Raw genomic sequence first — 13493 nt, forward strand, 5'->3', positions numbered from 1 at the left:
ACAAGGCCCGTTACCTGCAAAAGTAGGGGCAGGAATCAGGAAGCTGGAAAGTGAAGGAATCATCAAACCAGCACAGTTTCCGGAATGAGCGGTACTGATTTTGAAGCTTGATGGACTGGTTTGCCTTTTGTGGGGATTGCAAACAAACGGCCAACTGTTTTTCGTAGCTGGATAAATACCCAAGCCCTTGCATCCAGGAGCTATATGCAAAACTAGCGGGTGGGAGCTGTTCTTCATGAAGCTGGACATGAGCCATATGTACCTGCAATTATGTTCAGATGAGGAGTCCCAGAGGTATGCTGCAATTAATACCCATAAGGGGTCTGTACCAATGATTGAGACTGTCAACTGGGGTATCGTCAGCCTGTGCAATTTTTCAGTGGACAATAAAGAACATCTTACAAGGTCTATCCCATGTTGCCATTTATCTAGATGCTTTGGTAATATTAGGGAAAATCAATAAAGAGTACTTAGAGAACGTGGACATTGTCCTTAGGCTTTTCTCCGAGGCAGACATACATCTTACAAGGGAAAAATGTGTGTTCCAAGCAACACAAGTAAGCTACTTGGGCTACTCAGTCGATAAGTTCAGGTTATACTTGTGGGAAGATACTGTGAGGGTGAACAAAGGTGCCCCAGCTCCCACGTCTGTACCGGAACTAAGGTCTATCCTTGGATTGGTGAGCTGTTATGGAAGATTCATATATAACCAGGCCTCCATCCTGTCACACTTTCACCTGCTATTGGAAAAAAGTAAGCCTTGAAAATGGTTTTGTATCCAAGATGTAGCCTTTAGGGAAGTGAAGAAACAGCTATTGCTGTCTTAAGGGGTTGGCACACTATGATCCCAGGTGAGATCTGGTGCTGATGTGATGCCTGCCCATATAGTATTGGGATACTGTTGGCTCACAGATGGCCCGATGGAGAGGAATGCCCAATAGCGTATGCTTCCCGAACTTTGGCTGATGCCCCAAGCACAAATATGCCCGGATAGAGTTGGAAGGTTTGGCGGTCATTTTTGGTGTGAGAAAGTTCCACCAATACCTTTACGGATGCAACTTTGTAACAGCAACAGACGACAAACCCCTGCTAGAGCTACTCGAAGAGGACAAGGGCATGCTGCCCATAGCTTCAGGCCAAAATCAGCAGTGGGCTCTCATTATAAGTGCATATAATTACAAGTTGGAACATCATCTGGGAGACAAAGTAGCAAATGCAGATGCCTGGAGCAGCCTCCTGCAGAATACACCACCAGTAGTACCGCCACCGGAAAAGTTCTTTCTGGTTTTAAACTTTCTGGACGTCCTTACATTCACTGCTGCCAATATCAGACATTGGATGTGGAAAGATCCAGTCCCAGCAAAACTAAAACTGGTAGTGGTGATGGGGGATACCAAAGGGACAACTAGAATTGGAACTGTTTTGGACCCGGAGAGCCTAGGTCACCGTAGAAGATGGCATATTACGATAGGGAGAAAGAATGAATGTCCTGATCAAAGGTCATCAGCACATTTTTGCTGAACTCCACAGAAGTCATCTAGCGGTGTTCAAATGAAGATGTTGGTGAGAAGTTATATGTTGTGGCCAGGATTGAATGCAGACATAGCTGCTTTGGTGGGGCAGTGCCCAGAATCCCAACAAAGGTCAAAAATTACCACTAGCAGCTCCCCCACATTCATAGGAATGGCTAAGTAAACCTGGGACTTGGTAACACTTCGCGTATTCCAGCCCTTTTATGTGCTCAACATTCTTAGTCGTTGTGGATGCACACTCAAAATGATTGGACATGCATGGAGTTCATTTGTCAAACTTGGGAATGACAATAGAAAAGCTGTGAGCATCTTTTGCAAAACTCGGGCTCCCAAAAGTGTTAGTCACAGACTATGGGTAATCATTTACCAGCAGAGAATTCTAGTATTTCCGAAAGTTGAATGGCATTTAGCACATAAGGATAGCGCCATACCATCCATCGTCCAATGGTCTGGCAGAAAGAGCAGTCCAAACTTTGAAGGCAGGCTTAAAGAAACAGTCTTCATCTTCACTCGATACCAAACTTCCTGGTTCCTATTTGATTATTGGACCATCCCTCATACAGACACAGCTCCAGCAGAGTTGCTAATGGGGAGAAAACCAAGTTAAATCTAATCTTCCTGGACCTCGGGGGAAGGTAAAACAGCATCAGAAGCTCCAATGCTGGACACAAGGCTCCTCTAAGTGAGAGAGAGACAATTTAATTCAGGGGATGGGTCTGGGTGGGATGCTCTATGGGTCAGTGTGGACTTAGTGGGCCGAAGGGCCTGTTTCCACACTGCAGGGATTCTCTGATTCTATGATCATGGAGCTGGCCTTGCATGGGTAAGAGACATGGTCGTTGTGAGGTCAGGTCCCATGACATACAAAGTTCAAGTTGGTGAGGTGGTCCTTAACGAGCACATGGACCACATAAAAGCTGCAAAATCACAAATGGGGCAGGAACAAAACATGCCTGGCCCCTCAGAACAGCCGGAAAGGCTGTCAGAATCCATGTGTTCTCCCCCGCCATCTAGTGTTGAAGAGATGTCTGGGTCTGCCATGAGGACAGTGGATGTCGCAACCTTTACTCCTTTACTGCCTGAAGAAGAGAATGAATCTTATTGGAGATGCTCCGGGTTCAAGAGGTGGGCTATGGTCCGGTACACTCAGCCTGTATCCAAAGCTGAATCAGAGGAACCGAACCTGGTGCTAAAACATGCCAGGAGAGGCGACAGGAAAAAGAACAGGCCTATGTCCCGGACTTAGAGGCGGAGGGATGTAGTGATTGTAACAAGGTCAGCCAGGTGCACCTCATAGAATATGAGTTCCCCGATTGGGGTTGTTAACGTGGTCGAATCAGGGAACCCTGGCTGACAGATATAAACAGGAATGTCAGAGGTTTTGTTCACTCTGAGAGCTGATTTTGAGTAAGCCAGACCAGTTTCTAGTACAATGCACATGTAATTAAAGGGTGACTTGGTGATGGAATACCAGCCTCTGTGGAGTTATTTCAACCCCCACTTCTGGCCTATTAATGGAGGAAGGTTCATTTATGAAGCAGTTGATTACAATTAGAACACTACCCTGGGGAACTCTAGTAGTGGTATCTTCAGACTGAGATGATTAGCTCTGAACACAACTATCTTCCTTTGTGTTAAGCATGACTAACAGCCAATTAAGAGCTTTTCCACACTGATTCCATTGATTTTAATTTTGCTTCGACATTTCACTCCGTCAAATACTGTGTTGATGTCAAGGTCACCTCACCTCTTACATTTGGCTGTTTCGTCCATGTTTGGACCAGAGCTGTAATAAAGTGAGGAGTTGAGGAGGAACCCAAACTAAGAATCGATGAGTAGGTTAGTGCTGTGCAAATGTCACCTGATGGCATTTTCCAATGCATTGTTTGGTGAAAAAGACAGTAATTGACCGTATTGGTTGGCCTTGCTTCTTGTGGACAGGACATATCAGGGCGATTTCATACCTGGGCGATACATCCTCACCAAAATTCAAAAAAATTCATGCAAAACAGTACACGTTATGAAGCCTCTTCTTGTTACTCACTATGGCCGTTCTGTTTCCACTGTAAAACAAATAGGCTCTTAGTACCAACCAAGAGAAGTAGAATTGTGGGCAGCATTGTTATCCCCACACAAAGCACCCTGAACACCTCCCACTGACATTCAATCCCCCACTATTTACATCCAGGGGCCTTTCCATTGACCAGAAACTGAACTGGACCAGCCACATAAATACAGCGGCTGCAAGGGCAGGTAATTAACTTACTCCCTGACACCCCAAAGGTTGACATTCATTTGGAAAGCATTAGTCAGGAGTGCAGTGGAGTAAGGACTTAATATAAATTAGTCAGTGATGTAACTTATATAAGCAGGAAACAGTCGTAATAGACTAAGAAGAAGTCTGAGAGAGAGAGAGAAAGAGAGAGACCAGAACTGTAGTAATATATCGCGTGAAAATAAAGAGTTAGAATGACTTTACCATGGCTATACCTAGATCACTGGAAAACTACAACAGATTTGATTTATTGTAGTCACCTACAATACCTATGTACAGTGAAAAGCTTTCTTTTATGAGCTGTACAGGCAGGTCATAGCAAACAAGGACATACAGATCATACAGTGCTAAGACAGAGTGAAGCATTCAGATTACAACTGCACGGGATGTGTGCTCGGCAAGATCAACATTATATGAACTTATAGAGTCCATTCAGCAGTCTAATAACTGTAGGGAAGAAGCTGTTCTTGAATCTGTCAGTGCATGTGTTAAAAGCTTCTGTATCTTCTACTAGATGGAAGAGGTTGGAAGAGAGTAAGATTGGGGTGGGAGGGGTGTTTGTTGATGTTGGCAGCCTTTCCATGTCAACAAGAATTGTAAATGGGGTCTGTGGATGTGAGGTTGGCTTCCGTGATGTTCTGGTCTATGCACACAACTTTCTGTAGTTTCCTATGGCCCTGGGCAGAGCAGTTGCCATAGCAGGCCGTTAGGCACTTGGATAGTATGATTTCTATTGTGCATCTGTAAAAGTCAGTGAGGGTCCTTATGGAAATGTTGAATTTCTTAAGCTGCCTGAGGAAGTAGAGGCGTTGTTGTGCCTTCTTGACTGTCGCACCTACATGGGAAGTCAAGGACAGATTTTCTGTTATTGTCATTCCTAGGAACTTGACGCTCTCCACCCTCCAATCGCAGCTCCATTGATGTGGATGGAGGCCTCCATCCACATTGACTTCTTCCTGAAATCAATGATCAGTTCCTTTGCTTTGCTGACATTGAGAGAAAAGTTGTTATCATTGCACCACAACACCACGCCCTCTGTATTCTGACTCATCATTGTTTGGTATCCATCCTACCATGGTGGTGTCATCAGCAAACGTGTAGATGGCATTCATTCGGAATTTGGCTACATAGTTGTAGGTGTACAGGGGGTACAGTAGGAGGCTGAGAACACATCCCTGGGGGGGGTCCAGTGTTGAGGGTTATCATGGTAGAAGTGCAGTTGTCTATCTTCACCGATTGTAGTCTGTGGGTCAGGAGGCTGAGGATACAGTAACAGAGGGCGGTGCCGAGACCTAGGTCTTGGAGTTTTGAGGGATTATGGTATTGAAGGTGGAGCTGTAATCAATGTGTAGGTGTCTGATGTAGGTGTCCTTGTTCTCCAGGTGTTGTAGGGATGAGTGTAGGGCTAGGGAAATGGCGTCCACATCAGTAGACAAATTGCAGGAGATCCAGGCAGACTGGGAGGCTATAGTTGATGCGGGCCATGACCAGACTCTCAAAGTACTTCAGGATTATGGAGGTCAAAGCCACTGGGTGGTAGTCATTAACGCATGTAGCATGTGCTTTCTTAGGTACCAGGATGATGGTGGTCTTCTTGAAGCAGGTAGTGACTTCAGCTTGTAGAAGGGAGAGGTTGTAGATATCAGTAAATACTTCCGCCAGCTGTGAATTGATTGGTCAAACAACTAGGTTTTAAGCAAAACACACTTCATTCTTACAGCTCAATAAAAATGAAAATAAAAATAAAAAATAAAGAATTGCTGTAACTTTAACTCTATCAAAATAGTTAACAAAATAGTATATTATTTAACCACTACTCATCAACTGTTCCACTCTCGTGGCAGTCCATGAACACACTCTTGACAAAAGCAAATTCTGCAAAACAGATTTCCCTCATTTGCTATCACCTTCAGTCCAGGAGAAGGAACACTGATAAAATGAATCTGGCAACTAAGCGAGAATTCATGCTTTTTGCAGCAGCAGAGAGAAAGAGCTGTATCTTGCAGTTTCAACTCTAAAAACCCCAACTTCAACAACTGAAAGCAAAAACTAAAATCCTGGATCTGTGTGAGCCTGAGTCCATCCACCTATGCTCCTTTGTATACTATACTTTAAAAAAAAGTTGTTTATTCTGCTTTCCAAGGAGCAGATACTTCTGCACCAGATTTACAACACCTGTCTTCAAGAGAAATAGGACAGAACAAATCCCTCTTAAAGGGATTTGAGGTGACAGGATGGCACAATGGTTAGCACTGCTGCCTCACAGTGCCAAGATTCCAGGCTTTTTTCCACCTTTGGGTGCCTGTCTGTGTGGAGTTTGCATATTCTCTTTGTGGAATCAGGCCCTTCAGCCCAACAAGTCCACACTGACCCTTGGAGCATCCCAACCAGGCTCATCCCCCTAAACCCACCTAAGCTACACATCCCTGAACACTACAGGCAATTTAACATGGCCAATCCACCTAACCTGCACATTTTTGGACTGTGGGAGGAAACCGGAGCACCTGGAGGAAACCCATGCAGACATGGGGAGAATCTGTGAGCTCCACACAGAGAGTCGCCCAAGGGTGGAATTGAACCCGGGTCCCTGGTGCTGTGAGGCAGCAGTGCTAATCACTGAGCCACCATGCTGGCCCTGTCTGTGTGGGTTTCCTCCGCGTACTCTGGTTTCCTCCCACAGTCCAAAGATGTGCGGGCTAAATTGACCATTGCATTCAGGGACGTGTAGATGGGATACAGGGAAAGGGTAATGGGTCTGGATGGGGTGCTCTGAGGGTCAGTGTGGACTGGTTGGACTGAAGAGCCTGTTTCCCCACTGTAGGGATTCTATGATAAAGACATCTTGTCACACACCACTCTCTTCACTTAACTGATCACCTGAAACAACCTACGCACACATATGCAGCCAGGTTCCTCTGCACCTGCACCACTTTAAGTATTACACACTCCATCTTCTATTCTGAGTCTATATCCCTCTTCCAAAGTAAATCACCTTGCACTTCTCCAGACAGAATTTCATCTGCCAACTATCTGCTCATTCCACCAAATTGTCTCTATCCTTTTGAATTTCTACACTGTCCTCCTCACAGTTTATAATACTTCCAAGTTTTGCATTATCTGCACACTTTGAAATTGTCCCTTGTTCACCAAGATCAGGATCATTGGGGTGATGTACTGAGTATTCTTGGACACCAGTAACTCAAAGCAAAGGTGCAGAAAGCTGTGGAGGCGCAGTCACTGAAATATTTAAGAAAGAAATAGACTTCTAGAGGCGAAAGACTTCAAAAGGTATGGAGAGAAAGCAGGAATATGGCATTGAAATAGAAGATCAGCCATGATCATGTTGAATAACAGAGTGCACTTTGGCCTACTGCTGCTCCTATTTTCTGAGTGTCTATGTTTTTACTAACGTATGTAAGACCACATTTGGAGTACTGTGAACAGCTTTGATCCCTTATCTAAGGATTTTCATTGGAGGAAGTTAACAGAAGGTTCACTGGGATATTCCCTGGTATGGAGGGATTGTCTTTCGAGCAAAGGCTGAACAGATCAGAACCCTATTGATTGGAATTTAGAAGAATGGGAGGCGATCTCATTGAAATGTATAGGATTCTTAAGGGGCTTGACAGAGTAAGTGCTGAGAGGATGTTTACCCTGTCAGAGATTCTCGGACCGGAGGGCATATTCTCAGAATTAAGTGGTGCCGATTTCAGACTGGAATAAAGAGGAACATCTCCTCTCAGAGGTTTGTGACTCTTTAGGACTCCTTCCCACAGAGCTGTGGGTTGCAGGGTCTTTGTGTATGTTTAAGGCTGAGATGGATAGGTTCTTGATCAGTAGGGATATCCAGTGTCATGCGGAAGGGGCAGGAAAGTGGACACGAGGAATGTTGGATCAGCTATGATCCTATTAATTGGTAGAGCAGGCTCGAGGGGCCGATTGGCCTACTCCTGTTCCTATTTCTAATGAGGAAGAGCAAGGGTCCAAACCTTAACCCCTGGGGAACTCTACTAAAATGTTCCTTCAGCCTAAAATATTGATCATTATTCTCTGCTTTCTGTGACGCATGCAATTTTGTGCCCAACCTGTACATGATCAACTGCTATAATCAATGCACTGACCAACACAGGCAAGCATACCAAATGACTTCTTCACTATCCTGTCTCCCTGTGACTCCACTTTCAAGGAACTATGAACCTGAACTACAACACTCCCCAGGACCTTACTATTAAGTGCTTACTTTCTGCCCAGATTTGCCTTTCCAAATTGCAGCAATTCACATTTATCTCGATTAAAATCCATCTGCCACTCCTCAGCCCATCAGCCCATCTAATCAAGGTCCCATTGTACTCTGAGGTAACCTTCTTAGCTGTCTTCTGCACCACAATTTTGGAGCCATCTGCAAACTTACTAACCACACCTCCTATAGTCATATCCAAATCATTTATATAAATGACAAAAAGCAGCAGACATAGCACTGATCCTTGTGACACACCACTGGTCACAGGCCTCCATCTGAAAAGCAACCCTCCACCACCAACCTCTGTCTTCTACATTCAGGCCAGTTATTTGTCCAAATGGCTAGTTCTCCCTGATTCCCATATGATCTAGACTTGCTAACCAGTCTACCATGCCTTGTCAGACACCTTATTGGAGTCCATATCAATCACGTCCACTGCTCTGTCTTCATCAATCCTCTTTGTCACTTCTTCAAAAAACTCAATTAAGTTAGTGAGACACGATTTCCCACACACAAAGCCACGTTGACGGTCCCTAATCAGTCCTTGCCTTTGCAAATACATGTAGATCCTGCCCCTCAGAACCCCCTCCAACAATTTGCCCAACCCCAATGTCAGGCTCACTGGTTTATAGTTCCCCGGCTTTTCCTCACCACTTTTCTTAAATAATGGCACCATGTTAGCAACCTCCAGTCTTCCAGCACCTCGCCCATGGCAATCAATGATACAAATATCTCAGCAAGAGGAGCAACAATCACTTCCCTCGCTTCCCACATCGTTTTAGGGTACACCACAGGTTCTGGTGATATATCCATCTCTATGCATTTTAAGATGTCCAGCACCTCCTCCTCTGCAAAATGGACACTTTTCAAGATATCACTATTTATTTCTCCAAGTTCTCTAGCTTGCAAATCCTTCTTCACAGTAAACACTGATGCAAAATACTCACTTAGTATCTCACCCATATCCTGAGTTCCAAACATAGCCAGTCTTGCTGATATTTAATGGGACCTAATCTCTCCCGCGTTACTCTTTTGTCCTTAATATATTTGTAGAATCCCTTTTGATTCTCCTTGACCCTATTTGCCAAAGATATTGCATGTTCTCTTTTTGTCCTCCTGATTTCCCTTTTAAATATACTCCTCCTACCCTTATACTCTTCTAGAGATTCACTCAATCCATGCTGTCTATATCTGACATATGCTTCCACTTTTTTTCTTGACCAGAACTTCAATTTCTCTGTTCGCCAGCATTCTCTACAACTAACAGCCTTACCCTTCACTCGAACTCAAACATACTGTATCTGGACTCTCGTTATCTCATATTTGAAGGCTTCCCATTTTCCAGTTGCCTCTTTATCTGTGAATATCTGCCCCCAATCAACTTTTGAAAGTTCTTGCCTAATACCGTCAAAATTGACCTTCTTTCAATTTAGAATTTTAACGTTTAGATCATGTCTATCCTTTTCCATCACTATTTTAAAACTAATAGAACTATGATCACTGGCCCCAAAGTGCTCCCACACTGACACTCTGTCACCTGTCCTGCCTTATTTTCCAAGAAAAGGTGAAGTTTTGTTCCTTCTCAAGAAGGTGCATCCATGTACTGAATGAGAAAATTTCTTGTGCACACTTAACAAATTCCTCTCCATCCAACCACTTAACATTATGGCATTCCCAGTCTATGCTTGGAAATTTAAAATCCCCTACATTACCATTGTATTATTCTTACAGATAATTGTGGTCACCTTACAAATTCGCTTCTCAATTTCACACTGACTGTTGGGTGGGGTGGGGGTTGTTGGATATATAGTACAATCCCAGTAAGGTGATCACTCCTTTCTTGTTTGTCAGTTTCCATCTACGCGATTGTGTCTGTGGTTTCTGTTCCTTCCTGAAACTGCCATCCATCACATCACCTGGCTCCTGTAATTGCCTCTAACCACCACTCCAACCTATCCTCGCAATCCGATTGAATCCACAACCAAACACACTTCCTCCAGACATAATCATCCGTAACATGGAAGTTCTCTCGACATCACTCTCCTAAAGGCCATCTTTGACCATTATTCTCTGTTTTCTGGGCATGTAGTGTGGTTATTAAAAGCTAATTGTTAACTTCACAGACAAACCCATATCTTTATCACATTTCCAGGAATCAAAACTCAGAAAATTACACAGCTTACTTCTTTAACATACACTGCTCCAGGATAACTTGGTACCTTTGTTTTATATGTTAATAAAGTTTAATCATGAGATAGATCTCAATAAAACATATAAACAAAACTATTGTAGATTTACAAAAAAAGTAAGGTTAATCTTTTAAAAAAGCTTAGCTATTCCCCTGCTGCGAGCAGTGCTCCAGAGGTTCCTCTAAGGTCAGCTGTGAATTTCATTGTTTATTTTTCTTAGATCCAACCCACATGTCCAGAGCTACTTGTTACTAAAGGCCCCAAGCACCTAGCTGTGAGATTTGACTGTCTGGTCAGTCAACTGTTGCAGGTTCACTGCTCCCTTTCTTCACCTCCCACATGGTATCTGTGCTCTCACTTCCTATCCTTTTAAAAGTACCTTTGTTTTGATTTTTTTTTCCAAAAGTTCCAAAACATTGCAACAACTTATAAAATAGTAATTACTGCTCCAAGAATTCAAGGAAATCAGCTCCAATTCTCAAAATATCTCAAAACAGGAACATCTCTTATCGCCACAATTTCCTGTGATCAGCAGAGGCTGTCTGTCACTCATTGACTCTTTGTTTTGGGTTCAGACAACAAAGAATGTGGGTGGTTAAGTTTAATGAGAGGTATGAAACCACTTAAAATGCTACTTTTAACACAGCATACTCAGTTACTATCAGTGATTTAGGCATTAATGCAGTAATATCTAACTGTTTCCTCAATGTCTTACTCTGGGTATTTATCTAGTATCCCCATTAAATATGCCTCTGAGTGCACAGAAAATTTAGGTTGAGTCTAATTTTCTGAAGAAGGGTCTAGGCCCAAAATGTCAGCTTTCCTGCTCCTCTGATACTGCCTGGCCTGCTGTGTCATCCAGCTCTATACCTTGTTATCTCTGAGTCTAATTCTATTGTTCAATATGATTCTCCCTCTAAATTATAATTCTCATACTCAGTTAATTGGTTGTCTCATCTCTTAATCCTTAGTTGAACTTTAAGACAAGAGACTGGGAGTGAAATTACCACAACGCGATCTCACTTATTGCGAGACAGACACTAATTTTACAGTGCTGAAAATAGATCTGAGCAGAGTACACACAGAATGCTTGGAAAATCCTGGGCAATGTAAACCTGAAAAAATGCCCACTCACTGCTGCGATGAAAGTGTGAGATACAATTATATCTCACCATTTCATCACATCAGCCAGACTGCATATAGTTTAATATTTTTCACTGTGAGTTTTGATTCCTGGAAATGTGATAAAGATATGGGTTTGTCTGTGTGCTTGAAGTTAACAATTAGCTTTTAATAACCACACTACATGCCCAGAAAACAGAGAATGGTCAATATTTTAGGCTGAAGAAACATTTTAGTAGAGCTCCCCACACACCAGGCCTTGTTATCAAGTAGTCTGCTATTACACACAACCCATTGTTAGCCACTAACAGTCTCCAATAATAGCTATTCACCCTCCCAGCCAGTTGGTATTTCACTCATTTGTCTATCCAGCTTTTATTCTCTCTCTTTGGGCTCCATCCCCACCTATCATTTACTCCTTACTCCCTCCCCCCACCCTACCATCTGCATAAAAACCAACATTTTCCAAGCTACAGAGATAGGAGGAACTGCAGATGCTGGAGAATCTGAGATAATAAGGTGTAGAGCTGGATGAACACAGCAGGCCAAGCAGCATCAGAGGAGCAGGAAAGCTGACGTTTCGGGCCTAGACCATTCGTCAGCTTTCCTGCTCCTATGATGCTGCTTGGCCTGCTGTGTTCATCCAGCTCTACACCTTATTATCTCATTTTCCAAGCTACCATCAGTTCTGAGGAAGGGTCACCAGACCCCAAACGTTAACTTTGATTTCTCTCCACAGATCCTGCCAGACGTGCTTCGATTTTCCAGCAAGCTCTGTTTCTGTCTGTAAGAATTGTTCACTCTTAACTTCCAATCTCTTGAAATAAAGATCAAAATCCACACAGAGACACACTGTAGGATATACCAAAAATCTCCAATATCTAAAATACTGTACAAAACCTTGGTCTTTTTCCAGTATCTAAAAAAACTGGATAAAGCCCTGGACTTTTCAAAACTTTTTAAAATTAAATGAAAGCTGGAATGAGTCTGCAGGAAGTACACAATCAGTAGGGCCTGGGAATGGAGATTGCTATCTGGGAGTATTGTTCAGTCTGGAATTCTAAATTGCACCTCCTCTCTAAAAGAACATCAATCCAAACCAACAGATCCCAGCCTGAGACAGCTTTTATATCTCCGGCTACACAGCACAGACTCTGATGAAGACTCAAAATGCTAGCTTGCTCTCTCTCCATGGATGCTGCCTGACCTGCTATGATCTCTAGCATTTGTTGTTTACAGTATAGATTTCAGCATCCGCAGTAATTTTCTCCTACAGACAGTATGGGGCTTACAGAGATGCTCGCTTTGATATAGAGGTGCCAATGTTGGACTGGGTGAACAAAGTCGGAAGTCACACGATGCCAGGTTATAGTCCAATGGGTTTATTTGAAATCAGAAGCTTTCAGAGTGTAGCTCCTTCATCAGGTGAAGTGACTTAAAATCAATCCTTTCCTATTTTAGCCCACAATCAAAAATAAAGAAAAACAAAAAAGATGCACTCTTGACATCCTAGTGTACCTTGTTGTCGCAATACCATCCTAACCCAGTACACCATTCTAACTCAGTATATCTTTTCTGGCACAGTATATCTTGCTGACACAATTTACCTCCTTGACCTACTGTGCTTTCCTGACCCAGTATATCATTCTGACCAAATATACTTTTCTGGCACAGTTTATCTTCCTGACCCATGTATTTTCTTGACCATGTATACCATAAAATGTAAAGGTCAGCTGTGATAAACAAACTCAGAATGCTCTGAATCAAACTAATTCACCAAGTGATACATGGCATGGTGAAAACCAGACAAAATTTGAATTTAGGATTCATGGTCACAGTTGAACTGTTCTATTCCTGTAAGCAGAAACTCAGCCCAGGGTATAGATTGTGCAATGTGTTTACAGTGAACTGTTTACTTGCAATCTCTGGAATGACTGTAACCGCAGCTGGAACGTGAGGCATTCACACAACTTGTCCTGCTATCACACACCCTGCCCTTTCAGTATTCCCTCCAGTTGCAGTTTCAGTTCTGTGTTTCACTTTCCCAGAAACATGCAGCAGCTGCCTAATCCTCAGACATTTTGTGCTCCTGATAATCCGAGGCTGGACATTGCCGGAAGGGATGTGTCTGGACA

The 13493-nt window shown here is 43.1% G+C and overlaps 1 protein-coding gene across 1 annotated transcript in view; it reads left to right on the forward strand.

Moving 5' to 3' along the window:
* LOC109919972 (sodium- and chloride-dependent neutral and basic amino acid transporter B(0+)-like) overlaps positions 1-13493 on the forward strand; it is a 225969-nt gene that overhangs the window by 101470 nt on the left and 111006 nt on the right. The gene's annotated exons all lie outside the window — the stretch shown is intronic.

Source organism: Rhincodon typus, chromosome 14, assembly GCF_021869965.1.
Source record: "Rhincodon typus isolate 14 chromosome 14, sRhiTyp1.1, whole genome shotgun sequence".
Lineage (NCBI taxonomy): Eukaryota > Metazoa > Chordata > Chondrichthyes > Orectolobiformes > Rhincodontidae > Rhincodon > Rhincodon typus.